The sequence below is a fragment of the Canis aureus genome, chromosome 19, assembly GCF_053574225.1.
Source record: "Canis aureus isolate CA01 chromosome 19, VMU_Caureus_v.1.0, whole genome shotgun sequence".
NCBI lineage: Eukaryota > Metazoa > Chordata > Mammalia > Carnivora > Canidae > Canis > Canis aureus.
In genome coordinates, this window is record NC_135629.1 from 40,892,182 (window position 1) to 40,903,509 (window position 11,328).

The 11,328-nt window shown below is 43.1% G+C and overlaps 1 protein-coding gene across 5 annotated transcripts in view; it reads right to left on the reverse strand.

Annotated features, from left to right (window-relative positions):
• Window positions 1-11,328, reverse strand: part of DAG1 (dystroglycan 1) — a 71,334-nt gene that overhangs the window by 27,110 nt on the left and 32,896 nt on the right. The window lies entirely within an intron of this gene.

The following is an 11,328-nucleotide window of genomic DNA, read 5'->3' on the forward strand; positions in this document are numbered from 1 at the left end:
TGAATAAATAAAATAAAAAATTTTTTTTAAAAACTTAAAAAAAAAGCAGAATAAACCAAAAGCAAGCACAAGGAGAAAAACAGAGTAGAAATCAATGAAAGTGAAAACAAAAATAGAAAGATCAATGGAAATAAAACCTGATTCTCTCAAAATATTAGTAAAATTGATGAATCTCTAGTAAGACTAACAACAACAAAAAGTCAGAAATTACCAATATCAGGAATTAAACAGGGGATATCACTATAGATCCACAGATTAAAAAAAAAAAAAGTTAAGTAAGGAGGGGCACCAGGCTGGCTCAATCAAGTAGATCATGTGACTCTTAATCTCAAGGTCCTGAGTTTGAGTCCCACATTGGGCAGAAAGATTACTTAAAAAAAAAAAGATTCAACAAATCGAAATAAAATAGACCAATTCCTTAAATAATACAAGCTACCAATTCGCCCAGTATCACATAAACAATTTCTAGGGATACCTTGGTGGCTCAGCAGTTGAGCATCTGCCTTCAGCTTAGGGTGTGATCCTGGGTCCAGGGATTGAATCCCAGATCACATTTGGGGATGTGATCCCTGCGGGGAGCCTGCTTCTCCCTCTGCCTATGTCTCTTCCTCTCTCTCTGTCTCTCATGAATAAATAAATAAAATCTCTAAATTTTTTTTTAATTTTTAAAAAAATTTCTATTAAGAATACTACTAAGGAATTTGCATTTGTTATTTAAAAACACCCACAAAGGGATCCCTGGGTGGCGCAGCGGTTTGGCGCCTGCCTTTGGCCCAGGGCGTGATCCTGGAGACCCGGGATCGAATCCCACGTCGGGCTCCCGGTGCATGGAGCCTGCTTCTCCCTCTGCCTGTGTCTTTGCCTCTCTCTCTCTCTCTGTGTGTGTGTGACTATCATAAATAAATTTTAAAAATTAAAAAAAAAAAGGAAGATCACAGGATACAAAATAAACATACAAAAATAGCTTGTATTTCTACATGCTAGAAATGAACAAGTAGACACCAAATTTAAAAGAGAATACCGTTGGGACGCCTGGGGTGGCTCAGCAGTTGAGTGTTTGCCTTCTGCCCAGGGCATCATCCTGGAGTCCTGGGACCCTGGGACTGAGTCCTACATCGGGCTCCCTGCATGGAGCCTGCTTCTCTTTCTGCCTATGTCTCTGCCCCTCTCTCTCTCTCGTTCTGTGTCTCTCATGAATAAATAAAATCTTAAAATAAAATATAATACCATTTCAATCACTCAAAAAATGAATACCTAGTGTAAATCTAACAAAACACATATAGGATTCATATGCTGAAAACTACACAACACTGGTGAAAGAAATCAGAGGATCTCAACAAACGAAAGGACATACTGTGTTAATGGTTGGAAGGCTCAACACAGTAAAGGTGTCAGTTCTCGCCAAACTGTTTACAGATTTTTAATAGACTAAACTATGGCCATCCAAAGATATAAAGTCTCAAACCATGTAATCTGTAAATGTTAGTTTACAGGAAGAGTCTTGCAGATTGATTAAATTAAAAATCTTGACATACGGAGATTACCCAGGTGGGCTTTAAATCCAACCACATCTGTCATTGTAAGAGAGAGGCAGAGGGAGATTATATATACCAGGGAGGGAGAAGGGGATGTGAAAATTGAGAAAGAATCAAGTGATGTGGCCACAAACCAAGAAATGCCAACAGTCAGAAAGTAGAGACAAGGAATAAATTCCTCCCTGGGGCCCACAGAGGGAGTAGAGGCCACACCAACTCTTTGATTTTGGACTTCTGGTCTCCAGAGCTAAGAGAGAATAAATTTATGTTACTCTAAGCCACTAAGATCATGGAAATTTTTTACAGCAGCCCTAGGAAACTAATGTAAGGTTCAATACAATCCCTATCAAAATCCCAGCAAGAAATTTTATAGATGTTAGGCAAGACTATTCTAAAATTTATATGGAGAGTGCCTAGGTGGCTCAGTGGATTAAGTGTCTGCCTTCAGCTCAGGTCATGATCCCAGGGTCTTGGGACTGAGTCCTGCATTGGGCTTCCTGCTCAGCAGGGAGTCTGCTTCTCCTTCTGCCTGTGCCCTTCCTCTCCACTTGTGTTCTCTCTCCTTCTCTCTCAATAAATAAAATCCAAATAAATAAATAGATAGATATATAAAATTTATATGAAAAGGCAAAAAAACATTAACCAAAAAAAAAAATTTTTTTTTTTGAAAAAGAAGAAAAAAAGAGGAATTACTCTAATATCACAACTTAGTGGGGATCCCTGGGTGGCTCAGTGGTTTAGCGCCTGCCTTCGGCCCAGGGTGTGATCCTGGAGTCCCGGGATCGAGTCCTGCATCGGGCTGCCTGTACTGAGAGCCTGCTTTTCCCTCTGCTTCTCCCTTTGCCTCTCTCTCTCTCTCATGAATAAATAAAATCTTAAAAAAAAAAAAAAAAAAAAAAAAAGCTTAGCAAGCTACAATGATCAAGACTATATTAGTGGAGAGACAAATACATAAACCAATGGAACAACTAAAAATCCAGAAATACATTAAATTTTTTAAAGATTTATTTATTTTCTTTTTTTAATATTTTATTTACTTATTCATGAGAGACACAGAAAGAGGCAGAGACACAGGCAGAGGGGAGAAGCAGCCTCCATGCAGAGAGCCCGACATGGGACTCAATCCTAGGTCTCCAGGATCACGCCCTGGGCTGCAGGCGGCGCGGCACTAAACCACTGCGCCACCGGGGCTGCCCCAGATTTATTTATTTTCTTAAGAGAGAGCATATACGCAAGTGCACACAGTGGGCAGAGGCAAAGAGAAAGAGTCTTTTTTTTTTTTTAAGATTTTATTTATTTATTCATGAGAGATACACACAGAGAGAGAGGCAGAGAGAGAAGCAGGTTCCATGCAGGGAGCCCAATGTGGGACTCGATCCCGGACTCGATCCCGGGACTTCCTAATCACACCCTGGGCGGAAGGCAGGTGCCAAACCGCTGAGCCACCCAGGATCCCCGGGAAAGAGTCTTTTAAGTAGACTCCATGTTGAGCATGGCAGGGCTCTATCCCATGACCCTGAGATCACAACTTGGGCCAAAACCAACAGTCAGACACTGAACCCACTGTGCCACCCAGGTACCCCTAGATTCTATAAATAGATTTAAACAAGAATGCCCAACTGATTTTTGACAAAGATACAAAAACAATTCAAAGGGGGAAAATAGTTTTTTCAACAAAGAGTGCAACCAAGATGTCCTTCAATGGATAAATGGTCAAACTGTGGTATATTCATATCATGGAATACTAATGAGTAATAAAAAGGGATAAACTATTCAGTCATTAAAAAAAAAACTATTCATTCATTGAATTATGGTGAGTGTAAAATGCTAATCCTAAAAGGTTACCTATTATATTTTTATACATACATTACATATATGTATTACATATATTTTTATTATATTCTTGAAGTGACAAAATTATAGAAATGGAGAACAGATTAGTGGTTGCCAAGGGTTAAAGAGGCAGTCAGGGCATGAAGGAAGTAGGTATAGCTTTAAAGGGCCACGTGAGGGATCCTGTGGTAATGAAAATATTCTATATTCTGATATATCATTGTCAGTATCTATATTCTGATATATCATTGTCAGTATCCTGGTTGTGATGTTGTACTATAGTTTTGTAAGCTATTACCATGGGGGGAAGTTGGGTAAACCATACACAGGATCTCTGTATTATTTAATGACTATGTGTGAATCCACAATTATCTCAAAAAAATGTTTTAAATCATTAAAAAAGGATAAATTGGAATTAGAATTTTAGGGGTGACTGGGTGGCTAAGTCGGTTAAGTGTCTGCCTTCAATCTAGGTCATGATCCCAGGGTCCTGGATTGAGCCCCACATCAGGCTCCCTGCTCTATGGGCAGCCTGCTTCTCCCTCCCCACCGCTTGTGCTCTCTCTCTTTCAAATAAATAAAGTCTTTTTTTTTTTTTTTAAGATTTTATTTATTCATGAGAGACACACACACAGAGACAGAGAGAGAGGCAGAGAAACAGGCAGAGGGAGAAGCAGGCTCCATGCAGAGAGCCCAATGCAGGACTCGATCCTGGGACTCACACCCTGGGCCAAAGACAGGCAGGCACTAAACCGCAGAGCCAACCAGGGATCCCCTAAATAAAGTCTTATAATTTTATTTTTAAGTAATCTCTACACCCATTGTGGGGTTCAAACTCACAACTCTAATATCAAGAGCCACATGTTTCACTGACTAAACCAGCCAGGTGCCCCTAGAATTTGAATTTTGAATTTCTATACAGTAAAGGATACCATAAAGTTAAAAGGACCAACCACAGCCTGGGAGAGAGCTTTTCCAATGTATATGATGGCTAAAGGATCCCCATCAAAATACATCAGGTGCCCTAAAATAATAAAAATGGGTTAAAGACAAAAGAGAGAAAAGGTAATTCACAGAAGAAACCTGAATAGCAGTCAACATACAAAAGATATTCAACCCATCTTTTACCAATCAGCTGGGTTGCTCAGCTGGTTAAGTGGCTGACTCTTGATTTCGGCTCCATCCTGTTCTCAGGGTCCTGGGATCAAGCCCACATCAGGCTCTATGCTCAATGGGGAGTCTGTTTGAAGGATTTCTCTCCCTCTGTCCTTCCTCCCACTTGCACTAAATTAATCAATCTATCTTAAAAAAAAAAAAAAAAAACATGTTCAACCTCACTAATAATCAGGGGAAAGAAAATTAAAGAAATGCAAAAAAACTTTCCACGCCATGAGAACAGGCAAAAATGTTCATATGTGACATCATGGAGGGTACAAAAGTAGAGAATGAACCACCTGGCTCGGCCCTTCCACTCCTAGACACATACCTCAAGGAACACACATGCAAAGATACACATATGCACACGAACATCCAGAGACAGAGTGAGCACATCCACTGCAACACTGGAAAGCTGAAAACCACCCCAGCATCCATCAACTGGAGAAAGCACCGACAGCATTTCATGCCATGGAACTCTATAGGACAATTAAAAATGAACTAAAACTTTTAAGAACCAAAATTGATAAATCTCAAAAAGGTTCAGCAGAAAATATGCCCACTGCATAAAGATATTAACACTATTTATGTATAATATTCATATGTTGTTTATAGATTCGTATGTATGCAATAAATAAAATCATGCACATGATCTTAAATGCCAAGTTCACTCTAGAAAGAGAGAGTCAAGGGAAAAGGAGGGGCTCACAAGGCCCTCCAAATTTCTAACTGCTCTACTTCCTAAAACAGGATCTTACAAAAACACAACAGAACAGGAGCGCCTGGGTGGTTCAGTAGTTTGAGTGTCTGACTTGGTTTCGGGTCTGGTCATGATGTCAGGGTCGGGGAATCAAGCCCTGTGTCAGATTCCCCACTCAGCAGGGAGTCTGCTCAGGATTCTCTCTCTTCCCCATGCCCCTTCCATGTGTGCATGCCCTCGCTCTAAAAATATATATATAAATAAATCTTTGGCTGAGTACTGCCATCTAAAACTAATAAAAAACCCTGAAACGGTCAGCATGTCCTACTGTGTCTTCTTCACCACCTTCTTAGGATTGGAAAGCCCTGTCCTCATTCATGTGTCTGGCATATTCTGAATGGTGTCCAGATCCCAGGCCCTGGGGCTACTGCCCTGCCCCACCCATCAACCTAGTCTCTGTCCACCTCTACCTCCTGGTGTCCATGTCCCTCAAGTTTACACACCCCTAGTCTTTAGGACAGCGCTTGCTCCCTAAAGGCTCAGAAAAACCCATGTAGCTGCTCTACAAAGATATGAAAAAGGATTTGGAATTCACCCACCTTAGAAAGTAAATGAAGATATTTTATCATTTGGTATGATCCCATCCTCTCAATGCTAGATAAATAACAGGTATAACATTGTCCTCCTTCCTGTTTCCACTACATTGTTCCACCCTAAGGCCCCAGGTAACCAGGCATTTCTCACAGGATTTCAGACCCATTCCTCAAAAGGGACGTCTCCCTTGTTTTTTTTAAGATTTTATTTAACAGAGAGAGAGAGAGAGAGAGAGAGCACGAGCAGGGGTGGAGTGGCACAGAGAGGAGAAGCAGACTCCCCACTGGGCAGGGAACCCGACTTGGGGCTTGATCCCAGGACCCCAGGATCATGACCTGAGCTGAAGGCAGGGGCTTAACTGACTAAGCCAACCAGGCACCCCAGGGACTTCTTTTGCCATCAGTAGATGGCTGGGTCACTTGTGCCCAACACAGACTTGCCAACAGTGCTAAATACCACACTTCCCCAAGAGGATACCAACTAACCAGGGACTTAGAAGCTGGGGTCTTGTAGGCATCAGCTCCAAGAATCACTTAACTCCCAGTGACTGCCACAGGGTCCTCCACCAGGAAAGGCAAAGAAGGAAATGCTCTGACTCCTCAACACAACAGGTTCACCATACGCTGCACAGAGGTCTTCTCCTCAGATCCCTAGCAAGTGCCCCAAGTTAAAGCCAAAGGCAGATGCTTAACAAACTGAGCTACTAGGCACCCCCTTTCTTATACATTTTACCTCTTACTTAGTAAAGTGCTGAGCTCAACCAATACCCTCCAAGACTGGAAGCTGTGGAGGGGCAGGGACACATCTGTTAGAATCACTAATGTATACCAAGCATACATAGAGCTCCAGACACACACCTAATGAATGAACAGGAAGGATACAGGACTTTTGTTTTTTGTTGTTGTTTTTTTTTTTAGCTTCTTTCTATGTCTTCACTCTTTACTTATTTTTTCACTTCTTTGATCCAGCTGATCTTCTACTCTTCTGACTCTCCATTTAAAAATTCTCAGTTTATTTGAAAACAGCAACAGTATGAGACACACCCTGTCCTACCAAGAACATAAGCTCAGTCTGCTATCTGTGGACACATGACGACACAGGGTATCTGTTTCATGGGTATGACTAAGTGCCTCTGCATTTAGCAAGCAAGCGATGTCCAGGGCACAACTCCAACTGCTATATGTTGGTTTTCCATGCTCTGGGGAGAAAAGATCTTTTGGAAACTTGGCAAAAAGCAGTCTTGTGTCTTTCCAACGCTGGCTTCCTATAAGCAAGGGTCACATCTTCCCATGCTAGGAACTTGGCAGGCTGCATTCAAACACCCAAACTAGGACACCCCTTGGAAGGCTTTTCATAGTCTCTTACACATTTGGCCATTCAGAGATGGAGGCACTCCAGAGATCCTCCTCCTCATTTTTTCAGGGAACAAGGCCCTGAGAAAAGTAACATTCATCCATGGTCACACAGAGCCTGTGGCCAGAATATGGAGAAAGGTGCTCAGGAACCAGAGAAAGACACAGGCAGAATCACCCAATCTTCTTGACACAGCCACTGATTTAATACTGCATATGCGCACTCACTCACATTAAACCCTCTAGAACACCAGCAAGCACTCAGGACACCCCAAGAGTATGTATGTCTCAGCCGAACTCACCACTATCTGGCTAACAGAAGCTATACCAAAGATCTCCTACTGAAAAATGGGTAGTGGGATCGGGTAACTGGTGTCCTCTGTACCAGTACCCAGAGAAGTGCCTGCCACTAAGCCTGAGCTCAGTGCTGCCCTCGATCCCAGTGAAATATAACCCTGTGAGGAGGGACCTTCCCAGAGCCTGGTGAAGCTCCTGGCTCTCTAAACACACATTCAGGGATCCCTGGGTGGCGCAGCGGTTTGGCGCCTGCCTTTGGCCCAGGGCGCGATCCGGGAGACCCTGGATCGAATCCCACGTCGGGCTCCCGATGCATGGAGCCTGTTTCTCCCTCTACCTGTGTCTCTGCCTCTCTCTCTCTCTCTCTCTCTCTGTGTGTGTGTGACTATCATAAATAAATAAAAATTAAAAAATAAAAATAAAAAAAATAAACACACATTCAACAGTCATAAAAGTGTGAAAAATAGGCATAGCTGCCAGGCAGCAGTCGTTCCCCCCCCACCCCGCCCCCTCTGCTTAGTTCTAGACATTCCACCCCAGGGGGCAGAGAAACCTTAAAAATGCCATAGCCTGCAAAGCCTAGACACAGCACAGCCCTTTGGGACACTGCTATCCCAGAGCAGCCACTCAGGCTGCCCTCTCCCTCTTTTTTCAGTAAAAGCCTGCACTCCTGCCCCAGGAGCACCAGGGAAGAGAGCCCCACAGTACCCTAGGAACCCTTCCCCCCTTCCCGCGCCTCCCTGGGCGAGCGCACCTAACAACATCCCTGACACAGCACTTCCACTGTGCTGGCTGTGGGGAAGAGGAAGAATATCTGAGCAGGGGAACCCCCCAGCACACTCCTGGGGTACAGACCTGACACAATGAAAGGACAGTCTGGAGTAGGAAGCCCCGGGGGCCCCAGGCCCTGACACTCACTTCAGATCAGTGCCCTCACTCACAGGAACCAGATCTAGTTGGAGTGGAAGCTGACAATCCCCTGCATCTGCCAATGGCCATGCCAATGCTTTCTTTCTCCAACTGTGATCCTCGGGACTCTCCAGTGATGGGGGAAAAAAAGTCAAGTTTTCAGCAATGCCTAAAAGGTGGTATCCTTTGTAAATCAAAATACTTCACAACTGCCCTGAAAGCAAGTATATCTTAAGTTTATTAAGTCAGTCAATTGGGGCCACAACTAGGGAATCAAAAGCATTACGTTGACAGGCGAGGACCTCAAACTTCTGAGTACCCCAAACCTCCCAAGTTCAGCAGGAAAAGGGAATGCTTCCGGCCCTTCCTGTCACCAACACTAATCCCTAGCTATATGTGACGGAAGCACATGCCCTGCTTGAGGGTGAGGGGGCAGAATGTATGCCCATAAGCACAGGCCTCATGGCCCCTGGGAACTAGAAGAAGATTCCACTGGAAGCCCAGCTCCAGGAAAGAAGCTGCTCTCTTCAGCTCAGCCTGCCTCCCCAGAGCTAATGAGTACCCCAAGGCACACAGGAAGCTCAGTCAATAAATGCTTTCCACTCAATAAATGCAAGGAACAAATGCATATGCGGCACCAACTCATTTCATAGTAAACTTAAGGTTTCCTCAGAAAAGCCCACAGGGAATGGAACTAAGTAAGATATCTTAACTAAAATTCTGAAAGAACAGCTCCCTACTTACTAGTTTCTGCTTTCTAAGAATGAAAGGAAAAGCTGTGAGATTTAATCCATTATTAACTACACAAAATGAGGCAGGGGCAGAGGCAGTCCACCGCATCACTCCCAGGAACTGCTACTCTTCAATATAGCTAGGTTACCTAAAAATTGTACTTAAGGGGCGCCTGGGTGGCTCAGTGGTTGAGCGTCTGCCTTTGGCTCAGATCATGATTCCAGGGCCCTGGGATCGAGTCCCACATGGGGCTCTCTGCAGGGAGCCTGCTTCTCCTTCTGCCTGTGTCTATACCTCTCTCTCTTTGTGTCTCTCATGAATAAATAAAATCTTTAAAATTGTACTTAAACTCTCAAACTGCTTCTATTCACTGTAATAATTAATTTAAGTAAAATGGGTCTTTCTTTTTAAGCCAAACATATAATAAAATTCCATGTCCCTGTTTCAAATAGTTTTGAGAAAGTCAAAAGCAAAACTGAACAAACAACTGAAACAATCCCTTTAGGTTCCATCTAGCAAAAATGCTCTTGTCCAGAGGCACCTGGGTGGCTCAGCTGGTTGGGCATCTGATTCTTGGTTTTGGCTCAGGTCATGATCTCAGGGTCATGAGGTCAAACCTCATGTTCACCACCCCCTGGGCATGGAGACTGTTTAAGATTCTCTCTCTGCCTCTCCCTCTGCCCATCTCCACCCCTCATTAAGCTCACACACGTGCTCCCTCTCTCGAAAGAAAACAATAATAAAATAAAATAAAAATAAAAGCTTTTGACCACACACTCAGATGTTAAAATTAAATGTTAAATGTCAGTCTAACATGAATATAAAATTTCTGGAGGGTTAACCAGTTTAAAACTGCTCAAACTGATGGCCAACAGGATGTACTCCACACAGTGGAAAACAATAGTGTGAAGTCATTGTTTATTTGGGCTCCAAATACCAAAAAGACAGGCAGCTCTCTCTGCTTTGAATTAAAAACAGGCCTTTTTCACCCTTTGGCATCAGATGAGGAAGGTGTTGAACCAAGTCACTGGTGAAGATTCAAGGTGTCACCTCAAGAGCGCACAGCTCTGAAGGCAGACGAGGACTCTGTGACAAGTTTCTGCCTGGCCCGTGCGCTGGAGGAACATCACCAGAGGTATGGAGGCAGCCCCACAGATATACCATCCTGGCAATGGAGAACCCACCAAAGGAGCCTAGGGTTACATACACAGAAAGAGACTCAGGGTAAAAATATGTGGAAGAAAAAATTTACCTCTGAGAAGCAAGCTCTACATAATGTTAGAAAAACTGCTTCGAACACTTTTCTCACTTGGAAAACTTGCAAATTCTCACTTATCACAGATACCAAAAGTAGAGGTGCAGGAAGGGCAATGGTTTCTGCTGACAGTGGTTTGGTTTTTCTCAACAAAGGCAGGAAGGAAGCAAAGGTTTAATACCTGGGTATAAACTCACTCAGGTGCAAATATGTCCTAAAGAAAGAGAAGCACAAGGCTCAAAAACCCCTGCAGGCCATTCTCCACCAGACCATGGTTTTCCACCTGGGTCAATTTTTCACATCTTCTGTAACAACACTTATTTAGAAAAGGTTTGTTCTACACTCCACTGACCTCACTATGGTGCCTGCTGTTAAACATTACTCAGTACTGAACTGCACAATTAAAAATGGTTAACATGGTAAATTCTGTTAGATGTTTTTTACCACAATTTAAAAAAAAACTTTAATGGGTAACACGACAAATTTTGTTATGTTTTTTTACCACAATTATAAATATAAATGTTTTTTTCTAACAACACATTACTCAGAGTCATACCACTTAGACTTCAGAAAAAAAGGGTAAACTGAGCCCAAAGACAAGGACCATCTGGCTATAGCAGCTGGAGTGAGAGGTGGGGTGGAGTTGGGGAGTAAGTGTGAGAGGTCGGTGGCCAGACTCAGCAGAATATAAGTGAAAATGAATTACCACATCCGCATACCCGTGTGGCATCCAAGAACCCAATTAAAGTAAGTTACAATTATCTCAAGACAGCCCAACAATAATTACACTTCAGCGCATATTTACTGACTATCTACCCTTGTGCTAGGTGTGAAGCTTCATCGGCTATGCATGCAGCCTTCCCAAATTTCATACAAAAATATTCAATTAAGGGCAGCCCCGGGTGGCTCAGCAGTTTAGTGCCGTCTTCAGCCCAGGGTGTGATCCTTGGAGACCTGGGATCGAGT